We start from the raw sequence: 20,634 nt of genomic DNA, 5'->3' as shown, positions 1-20,634 counted from the left end.
GTGCAGACCGCGTGAGACGACGCTTCATCCAGTCCCAAACATGCTCAATGGGGGACAGATCCGGAGATCTTGCTGGCCAGGGTAGTTGACTTACACCTTCTAGAGCACGTTGGGTGGCACGGGATACACGCGGACGTGCATTGTCCTGTTGGAACAGCAAGTTCCCTTGCCGGTCTAGGAATGGTAGAACGATGGGTTCGATGACGGTTTGGATGTACCGTGCACTATTCAGTGTCCCCTCGACGATCACCAGTGGTGTACGGCCAGTGTAGAAGATCGCTCCCCACACCATGATGCCGGGTGTTGGCCCTGTGTGCCTCGGTCGTATGCAGTCCTGATTGTGGCGCTCACCTGCACGGCGCCAAACACGCATACGACCATCATTGGCACCAAGGCAGAAGCGACTCTCATCGCTGAAGACGACACGTCTCCATTCGTCCCTCCATTCACGCCTGTCGCGACACCACTGGAGGCGGGCTGCACGATGTTGGGGCGTGAGCGGAAGACGGCCTAACGGTGTGCGAGACCGTAGCCCAGCTTCATGGAGACGGTTGCGAATGGTCCTCGCCGATACCCCAGAAGCAACAGTGTCCCTAATTTGCTGGGAAGTGGCGGTGCGGTCCCCTACGGCACTGCGTAGGATCCTACGGTCTTGGCGTGCATCCGTGCGTCGCTGCGGTCCGGTCCCAGGTCGACGGGCACGTGCACCTTCCGCCGACCACTGGCGACAACATCGATGTACTGTGGAGACCTCACGCCCCACGTGTTGAGCAATTCGGCGGTACGTCCACCCGGCCTCCCGCATGCCCACTATACGCCCTCGCTCAAAGTCCGTCAACTGCACATACGGTTCACGTCCACGCTGTCGCGGCATGCTACCAGTGTTAAAGACTGCGATGGAGCTCCGTATGCCACGGCAAACTGGCTGACACTGACGGCGGCGGTGCACAAATGCTGCGCAGCTAGCGCCATTCGACGGCCAACACCGCGGTTCCTGGTGTGTCCGCTGTGCCGTGCGTGTGATCATTGCTTGTACAGCCCTCTCGCAGTGTCCGGAGCAAGTATGGTGGGTCTGACACACCGGTGTCAATGTGTTCTTTTTTCCATTTCCAGGAGTGTATGTCCATATAAACACAAATGAGGTGCGCGAGCGCTAATCATATCGCAGAAAGCATGAAACTATCACTTAGGCGTCTTGGCAGTTTCGTATTTCCTGCAGCAAATGCGCTGCTTTCGTGTCGTGTGACTTCCATACTTTTCAATTGGCTGAGGACAGCCATAGCTGAAGACAAGAACTACCACAAACGGAACTGGAAGTGGGAGCAAACTGCAGAAACAACGGATATGCTGCTGGGATTCCCATATTCTGTTAGTATGGGTAATATACCAATCCTGCTAATTTCCATTCACACAAAGGGAATCATTGTGGATAATAGGCACAGTGACTATAGACTCACAAATAACGCCAAATAATTCGAATAAATAACAAAGTATAACAGAAAATTTTTTTGTCTTTCAAGGGTTTTCGAACCGTTACTATAAATTCACCATGCTTCCCAGCCTTTCCTGTTCACTATTACACTATCAGTGATGCGTCAAACAGATTGCTTGCAATTATACCTACATCAAATTTATGTATATGTCTAATAACTGTCACTCTACGCCTTTTTTTTATTCAAAATGTTGTAGGCTTATTTGCGTTTCTTAATGTGATTACTGTACATGAACAGAGAAGCGTATGTTATAAAAAAGTGTAATTTAACTGAATGATTTTCACATATTTATTATTTTGAATGTGAATAGTATGCGTTGTTTTATTGTTTGGTTAGTGTTTATAAAGCAGATGTTACGCCATTTCGTAATAGGACAGTCAGTTAGAAACGAAGCTTTATTTTCGGATATCTTCAGCTTCACGCTATTGCTTGTCAAAAAGATTTCGACACTCTTGAAAGTGTTTCACGAAGTGTTATGTTGTGTTTCAGTACCTGTGCCAAGCCCGAATCTCGTCCGACACAGAGCGGAATGAAACATCACTGTTTCGATACAAGCACAGGTGGACTGAAACAGCCTTATTTTGAAACAACGATACAGTTTCTGTGTCTGGCTCGAGATCGAATCTGGTCCGGTTATCCGAGACAGGGACGGAATGAAACACCACTGTTTCGAAACAGTGAACCACAGCCGTTCCGAAACACTGAAACAGTTCCACGTATCGATACACTGTATCGAAACATAGAAACAGTGGCCAAGTCTAGCGCGTAGCGTTGAGCCGCCAGCATAGCATTGGTGGATGTGGGGAGAGAGATGGCAGAATTTTGAGAGCGGACAATCTGGACGTGTGTCCATCAGAAAGAGTAAATTTGTAAGACTGTATTTCATGAACTGATATATATATATATATATATATATATATATATATATATATATATATATATATACTTTTGAACACTATTAAGGTAAGTACATTGTTTGTTCTCTATTAAAATCTTTCATTCGCTAACTATATGCCTATCAGTAGTTAGTGCCCTCAGTAGTTAGAATCTTTTACTTAGCTGGCAGTATTGGCGCTCGCTGTATTACAGTAGTTCGAGTAACGAAGATTTTTGTGAGGTAAGTGATTCATGAAAGGTATAGGTTATTGTTAGTCAGGGCCATTCTTTTGTAGGGATGTTTGAAAGTCAGATTGCGTTGTGCTAAAAATATTGTGTGCCAGTTTATTGATGATCTGAATAAGTAAAGAGAGAAATTTCTGTGCACGTCCAGTTTTGCTCAGCTGTTTGAAAATCAAATAACGTAAGGGATTTACCAGCACAGTAATTCATAAATTTTTCTAAGGGGAGATGTCAGCTGTAGCGCAAAATTGATGGTGAACAGAAACTCTTATTTTTTTGCGCGAAATATTGGAAGTTGCGGTGGTAACTGGCCTGGTTTCCTATTTTCACAACCGTGTCAGCTTCGAACCTCTCAAGTGCGCCAATATTGTTTCCACTAGCAAATAGGACTTAGCAGGTTCTGAATAATTACTCTGTGGGATAGCCGTAATGATGGCTAAACACACATCGTGTAAGCCGGCTTTCGCCTATACACAGCGCATTTCCTCTAAAAAACCTGTGATTAATACACCAAGGGTTTTAGCTGTACAACATAAAATAACAAGGTTTATGCAAAAACGAACATTCTTTTCAGTTAAAGAAACTTACACTGATACATGCGTCTTAACAGACCGCAACTAGGAGGAGGGAAGGTGAAGAGGAAAGTAGGAAGTGGAGTGTGTCTGACAAAAGAAGAATATTGTTTTAGAACGATAACATTTTCTAAACTGATTATTTCAGTCTTTGTGCATTATGACATCATGTCTCCTATACAAATGTTTTATATTCATCATAAGTAACACATTTATAGTCACACTATTATATTTGCTCTAAAATAAAATGGTTTTGTTGAAGCAAGAAAAAAAGCTAAAATTTCTAATATGTCGTTGTAATATCAATAAGTCTAAGGACGCGGAGGATGTCTAATGGAAAAGTTTGTGTGTGGATGCAAAACCAACGTCCAAACTCCAACGAGAATCATTAATATGCGAATAGGGAGTTAATGGACGAGGGCCGTTGCTTTGCGGCGAGGGGGAAGTTGGTAATTTGGGTCTGACGAGAAGCGTGTCCGGGTGGCCGAGCCGGGTGACATCGTTCTAGAGAAGCAGAGCACCTGGGTTCGAATCACAGACCAGCAAAATCCAACTGTCACCGTTCGATTACCGCAATGCTTCGTGCGGTTGGAAGTTATTATTTCCTTCCTATCTCTTTCTCATCCCGTTTCCTTTCCATTCCCTTCGCCCTAATTGATGCACTTGATAAACGGCCGCGGCAGCCGAGCGGTTCTAGACGCTTCAGTTCGGAACCGCGCGACTTCTACAGTCGCAGGTTCGAATCCTGCCCGTGGCATGAATGTGTGTGATGTCCTTAGGTTAGTTAGGTTTAAGTAGTTCTAGGGGACTGATGACCTCAGGAGTTGTCCCAAAGTGCTCAGAGCCATTTGAACCATTTGATGCATTTGGTAACGTCGGAAGCTCCACTAACCTGTTCGCAGACGATACTGTTGTCCATACCTAGGTACTAAGGCCAGAAGATTGTAGCGAAATGCAGAAAGACCTGCAGAGGATCGATGATTCATGTAAAACTGGCACTTGAGCCTGATCATAAAAATATATAGCGCATTGCGCATGATAGACGAAGAGATCCATTATTGTTCGGAAACAGTTGGCAATAAATCACTGGATACAGTAACAACCGCATAATAATGAGTGGTTATAATTAAAGTACAGCTTCTCACAGAGGACTTGTCTGGACTGCAGTTATCGTACGGCAACGAAACTTCTTATACATTTTAATGCTTTAATGTGGAAGTAATGTAGGGTTGAAAAAAAAATTGTTCCAGTTTTGATCACCAGTTGCAAATCTGGCGCTGTGAACGCAAGAAAGATGTGTAGAAATATTTCCATATGTAATGACTTAGGAAAGGGGACGTCGGCAGAAATGTCAAACAAATGAGTAAGGCACAATGTTGATTTTATTATGATCCACCGCTTACACAGTTTATATGGGCGCCAGAGATGTCGAGGAGATGCTGCCTACCTGAGATGACGTGATCAACAGTTGCTCTCAGCAATACCGGTGCAATCTGAGCAACGTGTTCCTGTATATTGACCTTCAGATCAGGTATAGACTGAACGTATCTCTGGTAAATGAGTTACTTAGGTAACACCAGAGACAAAAGTCACGAGGATTCAGATCATGTGATATTGCCGGCCTCCATCTGGTAAACCTCTGCAAATATCACATTCGTGGAATGGTGTACTAAGCAGATCTTTCACTGGGCGAGTGACATGAGGCGTTGCCCTAAGTTGCATGAAAACAGCGGTTTCGACACATGTGTGCTCTGCTAAAGCAGGAATCACATGAGGTACAAGAAAGTCTCGTTAACGTGCAAACGGCACGGTACAATTGACAGGCCCTCTGGCTGCATTCTCGTCAGAGAAGAACGAACCGAGCAGAAGGTGCTTGTGAATCCACACCACACAGTCACATACAGCGAGTGCAACGGCTTTTAGTGCACAACACGCGATCTAACAGTAGCCCAAATCCAGCAGTTCTCTGTATTCGCTGCACTCTGTGGCGTAACGTTGTCCTCGTCGTTCCATAGCCCTACCACATGTCATCAAATTCGATCCGTGCCAGAAACCTAAGAAAAAAATTAAGAACATTGCTGCGGATCATGAGGTTTCAGTTTCCGCCCCGTCTAGATCTTGTAATATAGATCGCAAAACTTACCGCACTGTTGATCATGACATTACAGGAGCACTAGCACAGCCCGGGGAACATGCTGCACGATCCGTTACAGCAACAGCAACAGCAACCTTGTCAATAATTTCCACTGGCATGGGGCGTCTTCCTCTTCCAGATGCCACGCCAAGCTCACGCTCGTTCTTTAATGTCATCATCATCTTTTGTAAACCATTTAACTCTGTAAACCATTTAACTCTCCTCAGGCTGTTCAGTCGGCGATATTCACTGAATGCAGTAGAATAATTACACCCTTTCACATAAAACTGCTTCACTAACAGCCCACGGTCTTTTCTCGATAGCCGTATTGTCCACTCACATTATGGTTTGTCAGATGACAGCGGGGATGTCATCCCATCATACAGACACTGTACTGCGCCAGATTCGCACCTGGTGGCCAAAATTGGAATTAATTTGTTTTCAGTGTACATCTGTTTCGCATTAGCATATCTATCAGGTTTCGCTGCCACCCGAAAATTGCCGACCACAATGGACGTACTCTCCACCTCAACAGGCCATGAAAACCCAAGGGTACCGACCGGCCGCCGTGTCATCCTCAGCCCGCAGGCGTCACTGGATGGGGATGTGGAGGGGCATGTGGTGAGCACATCTCTCTCCCGGCCGTATGTCAGTTTCCGACACTGGAGAAGCTACTTCTCTATCAAGTAGCTCCTCAGTTTTGCCTCACAAGGGCTGTGTGGACCCCGCGTGCCAACAGTACTCGGTAGACCGGATGGTCACTCATCCAAGTGCTATCCCAGCCCGACAGCGCTTAACTTCGGTGGTCTGACGGGAACCGGTGTCACCACTGTGGCAAGGCCGTTGGCCCACAATGGACATGCTGCACTTTAATTTTAACCACCCGGTACCTAGGAGTCATTCTCCAGAGTGACCGCAAGTGAGATCGTCACAGATTCTCATACTGGAAAAGCAGACGCCAGCCGGAGATTCATTGGAAAAATCATAAGTAAATGTAATTCATCCACGAGAGAAGTGGCTTACAAACCATTTTAAGACCGATTCTTTAGTATTGCTTATCAGTCTGGACCATCATGGGATTGTATTAGTAAAATAGAAAGAGAATATCGAAAGAAGAATGTTTTCTCAGGGATCATTTACGAAGCATCAGGGGATAGTCTAACTTCTGATGCACCTGTTACCTTTCCTCCATCGTGGAAGATAATTTATCTTCTCCGAGAATTAGAATATTGAGAACATAAAAACACAATGAAATATCTTATTACAATTTGAGTAGTCCATTTTTGCTGGTGATAAGCAGTTACGTTAAATTATAGAACATTTTCATGTCGTAGTACTCGCCCAATAATTTTTCAGCAGTTGTGAGCAGCCCCCACAAGTGAAAATTACTAGATACAGTGCAGTTACTTTGTTGAGCAGATATTCTCTAGTCGAACGATACCGGTAATCATTGCAAAAAACGTGCCGCTTTAGGATGTAATCAAAGAAAACGTTTCAATAACTCAGTTGTCACGGATTTCTCCACTTCATCGTATGTCAGACCTTGCAAATATAGATCAGTGTTGTCCCTTTACCTGTATTCTAGTAATTTTCTGCTGTCTGTCTGGCGAATGTTGAGATGTGGTTCATAATCGGAAAATATTAGAACCAAGTGATGGTACACTAAGGACGCGCACATCTGGTGGCCGTGTCACGGTGTTTGAGTGGATGGCCACAGCAAGTAGCCGCGATTTAGTGCAGCCCAAGGGGGTGGCCGCATCTTCACGTCTGCCTGTGAGAAAGTCATGCACCTATTGCTGATGATGTATAGCGTCCAGTCCTGTTTAATTTCGGTACATCCTAATCCTTCAGCAACGATATGAGGTTCAGAGAACATCGTTACACTATGACACACTGAACAACTTAATATCGCCGGCCGCGGTGGTCTCGCGGTTCTAGGCGCGCAGTCCGGAACCGTGCGACTGCTACGGTCGCAGGTTCGAATCCTGCCTCGGGCATGGATGTGTGTGATGTCCTTAGGTTAGTTAGGTTTAAGTAGTTCTAAGTTCTAGGGGACTGATAACCACAGCTGTTGAGTCCCATAGTGCTCAGAGCCATTTGAACCATTTGAACCAACTTAATATCACATTTCTTTCTTATAACGTAAATCAACTGTGTTTCATCAGGGAGTTGCGCCGCAAAATGCGGTTTTTGGCGAGGCTTCTGAAAAGTTAAGATGTCTCCTTCATCTATGTATGTACTTTGAGTAATAAATGATTGGCTTTCCAATGTTGTTTCTCTTATGTTTCACTGGGCGTCTAACAGGCATCCTCTTACTACACCACTGCAGCCCCATCTTGGGTGGTGGTGCTCTGACATCCAGGTCATCATCTATGCTGTTGCACCAAACACCATAGTGGCTGACCAACCTGGTTGTTTTAAGGGTAATCGGCAATTCTTGTACGACTAATAACTATTTCTTGAAAAACTTCAAAGACAATAAATGTGCTCGATAACCTAATATACCGAATTTTCCACCCATAAAAGGCAATTACACTGCTGGAGAAAAGAAAATTAGTAGAATGTTTTCGGTTCACTCAAGATTTATTGTTGCAATACTGTATGTAAATTACATGAAATGATTACATTTACAGATCAATAGCGCAAGCAGTTCTGGGATACCAGGTATCGACCCATGTTGAAACACCCATATTAGGAGGTGGTTTAGCCTCTATGGGTGGCAATGCAGGCACTTACTGTAGTATCCAGTCGATCGTACAGATGGCGATTACTTTCCTGCAAAACGTTATGCCATGCCTGCTCGAACTGTTCACGTAGTTCTGTCAGAGTTGTTGGTTGACGAGTCACATGAGTCACTTTTTGTCCCATCATATCCCACATGCGCTCAATTCGAGACAAGTCCTGAGATCATGAGAGCTAGGGAATTTTCTGCAAGTCTTGAACAGCATATTGAGTTTTCAGGCAGTGTATGTGGAACATTATGCCGTCGGAACAGCACATCACCTTCGTGTTGCAAGAACGGTCTAACATCGTTCTGCACCTACCAAGTGCTTAGCGTCCCTTGCAGAAACACCAGATGTGACCGACAGTTGTAGCTTATAGCATCTCAGACCATAAGGCGTGGGAAGGGGCCACTGTGTCTTGGACGAATGCACTGTAAGAAACGGCGCTCATCAGATCTACATCGTATCCTCAGACGATCATTACGTGTGAGCAGGCAGAATCTGCTTTCGTGACTGGAGGCCATGGTGCGCCATTCCATCTTCCAAGTGATCCTCTGGTGGCACCAGTCGAGCTGTGCAAGTCGGTACTATGCCGTGAGTGGAGGACGGGTTAGAAGTGTGCGTGGCCATAGATTCGCGGCTAATAATGGTTTCGCAACAATTCGTGTTGACACATTTGGCCCCACAAGCCCTCGTATCTTTGTTGCGGTAGCAGTACGACCTGTCAGTGATGTCATTACAATACGACGATCCTGGCGGGTGCCTGAATGCCCAGAACCTCGTTGCAGATGTGAGAATATTCACGTGACCACTGGTACTTGCCTCGTTGCACAGCTGATTCAGCACGTCCAGCTTGTGTGACAGTTCTCTGAAAGGACCATCCCGCCACTCGGAGGGCCACAATTTGACCCCTTTCAAACTCGCTCATTTGGCTGTAGGAAACACGAGTGCGTATCCGTGGCATGGTTGCCTACTTGCTTCACACGTTTGCACCACAATGAGCCTTCTGCCTGTGAGCATTCCCTATTAAAGGGTAGACACAGATGGCGCTCTGATAGCTTTGCCACTACGCCATCTGTTGTCGGACGATGTTGAAACTATTGTCAGTAGATATACTAGCCCTGAGGTGGCACATGCTCTCATCGGATCGAAATCGACGCCGTCTTTTCAGATGTGCTAACATTTTTCCGGCAGTTTATATCAAAATCTACCAAAACCAGTTTACTTAGCAGAAAAAAGTAACATTCACGAACACCACACACTATCTTCATCACATACGAGTAAATAAAGTCCCTTGTAATTTAAATTGTATTAAAGCTATGAGAAAGCTGATTACACCAGCAGAAAGTGAATATAGTTTAACAATGATGTTCCTCTTTCTTTGTTAATATTAAATTGAGGTCACTATTAATGATATAGTTACACTGTGCCACATTCCTAATTATATATTTTTACAACTGTTGGCGAACTATCCATCGCTCAGTTTGCTATGGCACCTGAAATTAATAAGTCAGAAAAGGCACAACTTTTTGTCCTTATTACTAAACGGCTAACCCGGATCACGGCCTCAACTGCAGGATGTTTTTCTAACGGCTTCCTGGAGCAACAAAAATTTGATTTTCGACATTTCGTTCACTTGCTGGCTGAATTGAAAACCTTAAAATGCTATCAGCATCTACTCTCCAAGAGCTTTACTCTTAAGTTAAAGGTTTATCACAATAAGTCAGGTAGTGTAGTTAGAGTTTCTATCTCTAGATGCAGCATAATTGGCCGGCCGCGGTGGTCTAGCGGTTCTGGCGCTGCAGTGCGGAACCGCGGGACTGCTACGGTCGCAGGTTCGAATCCTGCCTCGGGCATGGGTGTGTGTGATGTCCTTAGGTTAGTTAGGTTTAAGTAGTTCTAAGTTCTAGGGAACTGATGACCTCAGCTGTTAAGTCCCATAGTGCTCAGAGCCATTTGAACCATTACTGGAATTTCAGAGAGTCTTTCATCTGAGGCATTTTGCTTTTATCTACAAAATATCTTCTGTAGCCATGGTGATTTTTTTCTCTTGTTTGTATGTTCTGAAGTCCACTGCCTTTTCCTTTGTTGTGAGCTGAGGCTGAAGCCGAAAAATCCAGTTGCATAATGAACTTCCGCAATTTCAGCTGTTACGAACCCGCTTCTTGTTTCGCTGCATCTGCGGTGAGGTGCTGAATGTGGCACATGTGAAACTACAGTAAACTTTCAGTTGTGGAGTTTGCAGAAGTGAAGTGAAAAAATCGCAAGTACGGCGAAAGGAAAAGGGGATTCATAAAACCCGAAAAATTGCGAAAGGTGAATATGCAACCAGAGTTTTTTTCGACCTCGGCCTCCGCTAACAATCAAAGATTGTAAAGGAACTCAGAACATGTACAGAAAAGGAGAGAACGCAAATGCCCATTCAAAATGCTTTGTAAATATAAGTGAAAGCCATCTGATGAAAAAACACTCTGACACTGCAGTAAGAGTAAGGCGGGAATACAGCAATAACTGATAAATAAAATAATGTTGTATCTTCTGAAATTCTATGCGTTGGTGCAGCATTCTTCATCACATGTGGTAGAGTACCCTCGGGGATGCCCTGAAAAACATTTTCCTATATTTCACCTGGGAATGAGAGCAGAAACACTCGGCGAGCAAGGGCTGCCCGTCGCCTCTGAGTCACGGCTTACATGTAACGACACCAACGTGGGAGGTAAGCCTATTGATGGTAAGCTTATAGCGGACCTAAGAGCCGTCCCGTGCCGTGCTGTCGCAGAGTGGTCGACATATCGGCCTCTTGAGCCGCTTTTACTGCGCGCGGTATACATTGCTAGTGCGACACTCTGCGTGTTTACGACGGCTCAACTCTCGGAAACTGCGTGAATTCCAGAACAGCTGAGCTTCGCTTTGTCGAGCCATGTACGAAATCAGCTGTTTCTATCTCTCTATTTTCCTTTTAAGGAAAGTACTACAAGACAAAAAACTTTGCGACCGCAAATGAACCGTTTGTGAGATAGTTCGTGAAATTTCAGTGCAGTTGCCTGGGGGACTTACTCATACAGTTTGCATTTCAAACACATTTATACAAACTAAGACAATATTTGATGCTGAAGTCAGGAACGGATCTTAGTAATACATTCGCAGTTGCAGCTCATTTGTATTGTGTACTACGTCATTCACAAGGATAAGGAGAGGTGTGCTACAGAGTTGTGCGGCAATTGTAGTCATAGGAAAGCAGGACAGGAGCAGAAATGGTTAGCGGACAAGTTAACACAGTAAATAGACGATCTACTCAACTTGTATTTCTCCAGTCGTACAAAGACTCATTACAAAGAATGCACCAAGTAAGTCCAGCTAACACAATAGCAACAAGGATGAGGCTCTGTAAAGTAAAGGATGAACGATGGTGTCGAAGCCACGACTAGGCGGCTTCAGCGTAGCATTAAGTAGCGAAGTGGCTCTGAGAGTGAGTGGGCTGTGTGACTGCCGCCGGCCGTCCTGTATTGCGGTGACAGCGTCCAGAGCCGATGGCGGTCGTGCTCTACTGGATCCACTGGATCCGCACGACTGCTGTCGTGTGTGTGACGGAAACTTGCAATTCTGTTGCCAACTTAAAGACCCCGGTAGGGTGGTATAGATACATGATTCCACATTCTCGCCCCAAACCTCCCCACCAGCGTTGCGTAGTGTAGATGAGCAAACGTCGGTGGTGGAGGAGGGCTGGGAGCAGGTGGCAATGAGGTGGTTGGTGTCGAGCTTCCACCCGCACCCTGGCATATTCCCTGAGTCCACCCGGGAACACCAGCCGAAAACTTGGGCAGAGGATACGCACCCACATCCAGGGGTGGAGCAAAAAATGAAGGTGGAAGGAATCTTGACAACTGAAGAGGGACCTGAGGCGGCACGTGGGACAGCCGCTGGGAAGAGGAGCGCATCCCTAGACGACGGTAGCTGCCGAGATGGCGACGACACTCAAAGAGTGTTGATTTCCATTGGCACCAGGCCGGGGCCCGCAGGAGCCGGATGCAGCGAGGGCAGCTGCGTCCAGGCAGGCAAGGAATCCGAAAGCACCGAGCGAGGTGGCGCAGTGGTTAGACACTGGACTCGCGTTCGGGAGGACGACGGTTCAATCCCGCGTCCGGCCATCCTGATTTAGGTTTTCCGTGATTTCCCTAAATCACTCCAGGCAAATGCCGGGATGGTTCCTCTGAAAGGGCACGGCCGACTTCCTTCCCCATCCTTACCTAATCCGATGAGACCGATGACCACGCTGTCTGGTCTCCTTCCCCAAAACCAACCAACCAACCCGAAAGCACAAAGCCTGCTGCAGTATCACGCAGTCCAGTTGGACGAATTTGATTCTGGGGGCGTCTCAGCAATGCTCTAGTAGGTTCATGCATAGGAAACATACAACGTAAAAAAAAGAAGAAAAAAAATCCTGCAACTGTGTCTCGCTCCCAGCGCTTCCACTCACCATACAATTTATAAAAGATCGAGTTTCAGTGTGACACTTTGCCTGCCTGAGCGGAGTCACAGCGCCGCCGGCCGTGGTAGGTGCAGCAACTGAAGCAACAACTTCGCTGGCGATTGTCCGCCGGATGGTCTGGAGTGGGGGGAAGACAAGAACAGCAACAAGGCTTGATCCCGTGTGTGGGAGGCACAAAGTTGTCCATTTGTTGCTTAAATGTTGATAGCAAGCGTTCAGCTTCGTCGTAGGTGTGCGGGTGGAACAGTGCAGTTATGACGTACCTGTTGCTGGAGGCGGTGCAAAACTTTTCAAACACGGCGGCAACAAATTGAGGCCCGTTGTCAGTAACAATCACTTCAGTCAATCCCTCGAGGCAAAAGATCGACGACTAGGCCTTGAGTGTGGAATTAACAGTGCTAGGGTGCGCAGGAACCGTTGTGGAACGAGCCTTAGTAGGTGGATAGGAACCACGAAGGGAAATATTCTGAAAGCGTCAACGATGGTGAGCCAACTTGTATCCCAGTAAGGACCCGCAAAATCCAAGTGTAAACATTGCGAAGGTTTGGGCCATACAAGGAACTGCTGAGTCGGAGCTGACTGATGTTCAACACAGGCTTGTCACCGATAAGTCAGCTGTTCAGTTTGTGCACCTAGACCGCGCCAAGTGCAACGGCGTTGTGGCAGCTGATCGGTGGGGACGACACAACAGTGACCTTGGTGTAGCAAATGAAGCACGTCACGATGGAGAGCCTGGGGAGCCACAACACACTACAGCTTAGAATCGACGTGAAGCAAAATGACGGCGAAGCACCGAGCTACGATTCTGTCTAGCTGAACGCGAACAGCCAATGTAGTGCAACAGAATCTGCAAATCAGGATCCACTGCTATGGCCTGGTCACTTATCCTGTAAATAAGTGGAAATCTAGGCAAAGCATCCATGTCTTGTGCATAATGAAGCAATAATAAGCAGAGGACTCATCGAATGTTGAATCTCCCACAACAGGGAGGCGAGAAAGAGCAACTGCAATGTTATGCTTAGAAGTGGGCCGATACGCAATCTCATATTTGTAATTTGAAAAAGAAGAGCCCACTGTTGCAGCTTCTGCGCTGTGGAAGTTGGGACTGACTGTGAAGGGCTACAGAAAGAATGTGAAGTTTATGGCCATTCATCAAGTACAATTTCCTGCTGAAAATATACAGGTGAAACTCAATGTCACTATAGACCATGGTGGAACCTCCTTTTTAATTTACGAATAAGTACAGTGAGCTTTATTCAACAACTTCGAAGCAAAGGCAACCAGCCAGTCACCAAAACGAAATTTGTGCGACAATACAGCACTGATGCTGTAAGAGGAAGCATCCACAGCCAAGATCACCCGTTTTGTTGGATCAAAATTAACAAGGCATCGATCGCTAAGCAGAGCATCTTTCAACTTCTGCAAAGCAGACTGATACTCTGGCGACCAAACAAAAGGAACGTTCTTACTGCGCAAGCGATGCAAGGAAGCCGCCATCTGAGCGGAGTTGGGATTAAATCGGATGTAATACGTGAGCCTCCTTAACAAAGACTAAAATTTCCGCACATTACATGGAGGTTGAAGGTCACGTATAGCAAGCAAATGTGATTGCAATGGCTGAACACCCTGACTATTAATGACATGTCCTAAGTGCTCAGGTCTCAAAAAACACTTTTTCTGTGTTAAGTTTGAGACCAGCTGCAGGCAACACTTGAAGCAGAGTGCGAAGACTGCTAAAGTGTTCATCAGAAGTGTGACCTAGGACGACAAAATGTCACGTAAATAAATTGAGCAAAGAGGAAGTTTTGCAGTCAGATGCTCCAGAAAGCACTGAAATATGGCGGATGCGGAAGCAATGTCAAACGGCAATTTCAACAATTTGAAGAGACCCTTATAAGCGTTAATGACAAAGGGCTGCTGCCACTACACAAGCAGAGGTATTTGTAGGTAGGCTTCACACAAATCGATTTTGGAAAAGTAACGAAGGGCAAGAGAGCACGCCCACTGACTAGCAGTAATAGGTGTTACGGCTCCACGGTCCTCCAAAACAGTAAGTTACTGAGCCACCTATTCTCGAAGAGCATGAGGAACTTGACGAGCTCTAAGAAAACATGGCTGTGCATTGCTTCATTGTGACAGGACAATAAAATGATTGGCTTTGCCTAAACTCTCAAAAAACAAATCCAGAAATTCTGCATGTAACTTAGCAATACTGTCCAAAGGCTCAAAGGAAAAAACAGAAAATACATTGTTCTGAATGCTGAACCCAAACAAATCAAGAGAGTCTAGACCAAAAATATTAGCACTGTCTCGGGAGGAAAGCGCTGTAAATGTCACTGCCTTCGTCAAATTTCGGAAAATTGCAGGAAAACTACAAATGCCTAAGACAGGAATGTCTTGGCCATTATACGCCGACAGCATACGGCGTGACGTGCAGAGCTTAGGTTTGCCAAGCAATTCGTAAGTACTGCGGGTTAGCAACGCCACTGAAGCACGAGTGTCAAGCTGCAAGCGGGCTGATTGTCCAGCAATAGTAAGACACAAAAAGTTTGTTGTCCTCACGTGATAAGTCGGGAGCCCTTCCTTCATGACTACTGCACTGTCCTTTTGTACTGACGACACTGTGGAAGTTGGAAAATACATTGCACACAGTTTGTGAATTAAGACTTGGCGTGAAGGAGTAGCAGCATGGGAAGGAAGTCGCTTCACACGAGGGGCACGAAAGTGAAGTAGTGGTTGAGAAAGGAGTGAGACATGGTTGCGGCCTATCCCTGATGTTATTCAATCTGTATATTTAGCACGCAGTAAAGTAAACAAAAGAAAAATTTGGAGTAGGAATTAAAATCCACGGAGAAGAGATAAAAACTTTGAGGTTTGCCGATGACATTGTAATTCTGTCAGAGAGAGCAACGGACTTAGAAGAGCTGCTGAACAGAATGGGCAGTGTCATGAAAGGAGGATATAAGATGAACATCAACAAATGCAAAACTAGGATAATGGAATGCAGTCGAATTAAATTAGGAAATGAGACACTTGGGGGGGATCTGCTGTCTGGGAAGCAAAATAACTGACGATTGTCGAAGTAGGTAGGATATTAAATGTAGCCTGTCTATGGCAAGGTAAGCGTTTCTGAAGAGAAATTTGTTAACATAGAACATAGATTTAAGTGTCAGAAGTCTTTCCTGAAAGTATAGAGTGTAGCCATGTATTGAAGTGAAACATGGACGATAACTAGTTTAGACAAGAAGAGAGTAGAGGCTTTAGAAATGTGGTGCTACAGAAGAATGCTGAAGATTAGATGGGTAGATCACGTAACTGATTAGGAGGTACTGAATAGAATTGGGGAGATCAGGAATTTGTGGCACAACTTGGGTAGACGAAGGGATCTGTTGGTAGGACGCGTTCTGAGGCATCAAGGGATCATTAATTTAGTATTGGAGGGCAGCGTGGAGGATAAAATTCGTAGAGGGAGACCAAGAGACGAATACACTAAGTAGATTCAGAAGGATGTAGGTTGCAGTAAGTACTGGGAGATGAAGAAGCTTGCACAGGATAGAGTAGCATGGAGAGCTGCATTAAACCAGTCTCTGGACTGAAGACCAGAACAACAACATGCAGAGGTACAGAAAACAAGAACTGATTAATTGAGAAGTTAGGAGAACCTACGTGGATATCTTTGGAGGAAAGGCGACGTTAGCACGATACATTGCTACGTACATTTAGAGAACCGATATTCGACGAACGTTCTGATATAGTGCTGCTGACACCGGCGTATGTCTCGCGTAGGGGTTATGAGAGTAAGGTAAGAGGAACTAAATGGGACAGAAATTCGCTGTTATCAGTACGAAGCAACCTCCACCATTAACTGTATAGTGGCTCGCCAGTTACCAAGGTAGACTTGAATTAAGATGTAATTATCTACTAAATAGCTTCTGTCATTAAGACATTTTTCTACCCTGTTGCTACATTGCTGCCACAGTCTGTTATTTGGGTGTGAGACAGATAGTAGAGGTATATAAAATTATGATAGTCGGCTCTGAACAATGGAAAAAGTAATGCAGTACTTACAGGATGACTGTTATTGAGCTATATGAAAAAGACGTAAATTAATTTCAAAGTACGGCGTGCACACATTTCATTCAAAATTTAAACGTCACTAAGATATTCGGATTTAGGTCATGACACGTTCGATATGCCTGCCATCATTGGCGATGGTGTGGTCCAGACGAATAGCGAAATTCTGCATGACCTTCTGAAGTTTTGGAATATTGATGCCGTCGATGGCTTCCTGAATAGCTCAGAAATGGTCTTGGGGTTATTACTGTACACCTTGTCTCTAATATAGCCCCACGAAAGGGAGTCACATGTGTTCAGATCCGGACAATATGGCGGCTAATCGAGGCCCATGCCGTGGCCTCTGGTTACCTCAGAGCCAGAAATGGGGTCCTCAAAGTGCTCCTCCAGGACATCAAACACTCTGCTGCGTAGATGGGGTCGAGATCCGTCTTGAATGAACCACATCTTGTCGAAATTAGGGTCATTTTGGATAACGGGCATGAAGTTACCTTCCAAAACCTGCAAGTACTTTTTGTAGTCACCACGCCATCACGGAATATCGCATTGATTATTCCGTGAATGGACATTGCACACCATAGTCACCTGTTGAGGGTGAAGAGACTTCTGGATCGCGAAATGAGGATTCTCAGTCCCCCAAATCCGCCAATTTTTCTTATTGACGAACCCATTCAAATGAAAGTTGGTTTCGGCGTTAAACCAACTAAACTAAACTATACGTGCACATACTAATTCCCGTCATGCCCCGCGGTCAATAGTGCAGTTTGAACGTCCTTACGTAAACTATTCAGAAATTATGAAGATTTTATTTCATGTGTTTCAACAACTGTTAAACTGTAAGCGCATTACTTAATCGTGTATGTAACAGATTACGTTCTTTGGTAGAAGTGGGCTTTTGTCGTATACTCTGTGGAACATGTTCACGCTGTCACTGAGAGCTCTGCAAAATGGAGTGGAGCGGCGTGCTCCATGCTAGCGAGCATTTGTCAAGCGTCAGGAAGTGCGCACTCAACGTGAACCGGCGAGGCGCGCCGGGTGAACGTCAACCAGGCCGGTGCTTTGATCAGCTGACGCGCGTCAGCTCCAGCTGCCGGCCTGTCCGCACGATAATTAGACTGGCCCAATTAGACGCGCGTTCCCTGCGTTCCTTGCTACCCCGGCGACTCAATCCTGGCAGTCGCTGAATACCTGGTGCAATGCCCGACCGCGTACGACGGAGACCAACGACTTGTGCATGCGGGGAGGGCAGGCAAGAACTGTGCACGCGCAGCGATGCACACGTCCGCATGCGGTCCATTGCTGGCAGACCGCACGCTATCACGTCGCAGGTCCGCCTCTACTGCTGTGTATGCGTCTCTTAATTTCCTTTTGCGCTCGGTTTTATACCACGGAATGTTTCTTGTATCTGCTTTCTTTCTCTGTGCGGGGACACTGATGCGCTGAATGGCCATAATTTTTATATGATTAAAAATGGAATTGCGAATGTGTGTGTGTGTGTGTGTGTGTGTATGTGTGTGTGTGTATGAGCGAGAGAGAGAGAGAGAGAGAGAGAGAGAGAGTTTGTTGTGGGCAGCCTAGAACAATACCTGTGAAATCCGGTACACATGTGACTTACAAGGGGACCTCACGGACTGCATTCTTCTATTTTCCTCAAAGCATTGTGACGCATTGCATTTAACACCCCATAACAGAATAGCATGAAGGTAGTCCACAACGTATAAGTTCTTTATTTAGTACACTATCTGATTCGATTCAAGTGGGAAGCAACTATTCTTTGCGTTTATTTAAATTCTATATTTATTGTGAAATCTAAATGTTAATTATCAAATACTGAACCATAATGTGTTTTATAAGTAATATCTTTGTTAATTTTAATTACTAATGACATGGAAAGTATTCACAATAAAACAAAATTTGGCACAAAAATGTGGAACATAAAACACAAAATAAAATCATTTCTTCTTGAGACTGAACAGTATTTTTTCTGCATCCAATTTTTTCGTGCAACTTTAAAGCATTACGCATGTCTCCATCAAATTTTAATTATTTTCATGCTATTAATAATAAAATTAAAAAGATGTTTATTTTCATTAAACATTCATATTCTGTATTTGTTAATGAATATTTCTATTTTATAATAAATAGAGAACATAAATAACACTAAATAAAATGTTACTGGTAACGAGAGCCGAGCCTACGACTTACGAATAACAAGACCTTTACGCTATGCACAGAGCTCATTTTTTTTATCTAAAAATCTTTCTGATGTTGGAATACAATCAACTACAATGTTGTACACATGTTGATGCAAATATTAGCCAATTTTAGCGCATCTTTCACTAAAAAAGAATTAATTCATTAAAAAGTAAACAAACGAGTAATAATGAATTACCATTACACATCCAGGAGCCACAAAAATATGATTTTCTTTAAACAACGTAAACTGATTTTAATTTCCTTGCTTGTTTTATGCTGACATTTTGTTTTGGCTGCTTTTAGACGTAAATTAGAGATACTAAACAGTAAAACTCCAACAACTGCCACAGATTATATGTATTTTCTTTAAATAAGAATTTCATGTATACTTCAAGGAAGTCAACATGCGATACTGATGTTAGTTACATGATTTTTTGAAATTTGTTGTAGATGAAAGCCATTTGTCCAAACTTTTCTTGATCGCACTAAGTACGTAATAAAATTAGATGTGAAATGCAAAGTGTGACATGTTCTTCGCTTTCACTTTGTAAAAATTCAAAACTACACCATAAATTACTTTGCCTATATTGCACTCTCTTATGTAGTCTAAAAAGATCTGTATTTTAAAACTATTTTCCTTGTAATTTTACATCATTTTCCTAACTAACTTGTTCAGTCAGACGACTGTGTCACAGTGCCTTAAATGCGAACTCTTTGTAGTCATTTTCAGTCCTTAACCTGTTCCGAGAATCAAAAGCAAATAATTATTCCGTGGTGAAACATATCTGGCGCGTAGATAAGATCTGATACACCAATGCAGCAGTTACAAAAAGTCTATAGATCGCTGTATATCAATGTATTTGAGTTTGGAGGAAAAATATCAAATGACCGAGAAGCGTCAGGGAAGAATCTGCAATCTGACCGTCAGACTACGTCGACGATTATCATATTTTTTGTGTTTCGCACGATGATACTTTTGTTCTCATCCTGTTCCAAATGGAAATTGTTTTCTTGCATAGATACATGTGTGCCATAACCGCTTCGCATCACACATTGCGCGTAAAGCTGAGTTATATTCTTCTTTTCAGAAAGAGTTGGTTGTTTTTGATAATGACGTCCAGCCAAGTATTGCTAAGATTTGTAGGTAAAATCATCGCCTTGGCATTTCTCCAACTTGTGACCAATATGTCTGACGATGTTTCATTACCATAGGCTGGTTATGAGCATGTTGGGTTAACTGTTTACAGACACTTCAATGTCCCCTCCCCTGTGCGGCTTGTTTCTATGTTTTGTACTATCGCGAAAGAGGGGAGATAGTGCCACAGTCATGATAAGTGAATTGGAGTGGCAATCATTAAAACAAAGGCGTTTTCTGTTTGATGGGATCTTCTCATGAAATTTCAATCACCAGTTCTCTCCTCCAATTGTAAAAACATTCTGTTGGCACCCACCAACATAGGGAGAAATGATCACCTCGATAAAATAGGAGAAATGAGGACTCATACAGAAAAACTGCAGTGCTCGTTTTTGCCGCTCGCCTTTCGAGATTGGAACGGTAGGGAGAAAGCTTGCCGAGCGATCTAAGGCGCTGCAGTCATGGACTGTGCGGCTGGTCCCGGCGGAGGTTCGAGTCCTCCCTCGGGCATGGGTGTGTGTGTTTGTCCGTAGGATAATTTAGGTTAAGTAGTGTGTAAGCTTAGGGACTGATAACCTTTGCAGTTAAGTCCCATAAGATTTCACACACGTTTGAAGAAAAAGAGAAAGCTTGAAGGTGGTTCATTGAACCCCCTGACAGGCACTTCATTGTGAACGGAGAGAAATCATGTAGATGTAG

The 20,634-nt window shown here is 44.5% G+C and overlaps 1 pseudogene; it reads right to left on the bottom strand.

The window, feature by feature from the left end:
• Window positions 1–6,048: 6,048 nt before the first annotated feature.
• LOC126254075 (5S ribosomal RNA) lies at window positions 6,049–6,166 on the bottom strand (annotated as a pseudogene).
• Window positions 6,167–20,634: the final 14,468 nt, after the last annotated feature.

This window comes from Schistocerca nitens, chromosome 4 (genome assembly GCF_023898315.1).
Source record: "Schistocerca nitens isolate TAMUIC-IGC-003100 chromosome 4, iqSchNite1.1, whole genome shotgun sequence".
Lineage (NCBI taxonomy): Eukaryota > Metazoa > Arthropoda > Insecta > Orthoptera > Acrididae > Schistocerca > Schistocerca nitens.
The sequence above is the reverse complement of the archived record's forward strand: the minus strand, read 5'-3'. Positions and strand labels throughout refer to the sequence as shown.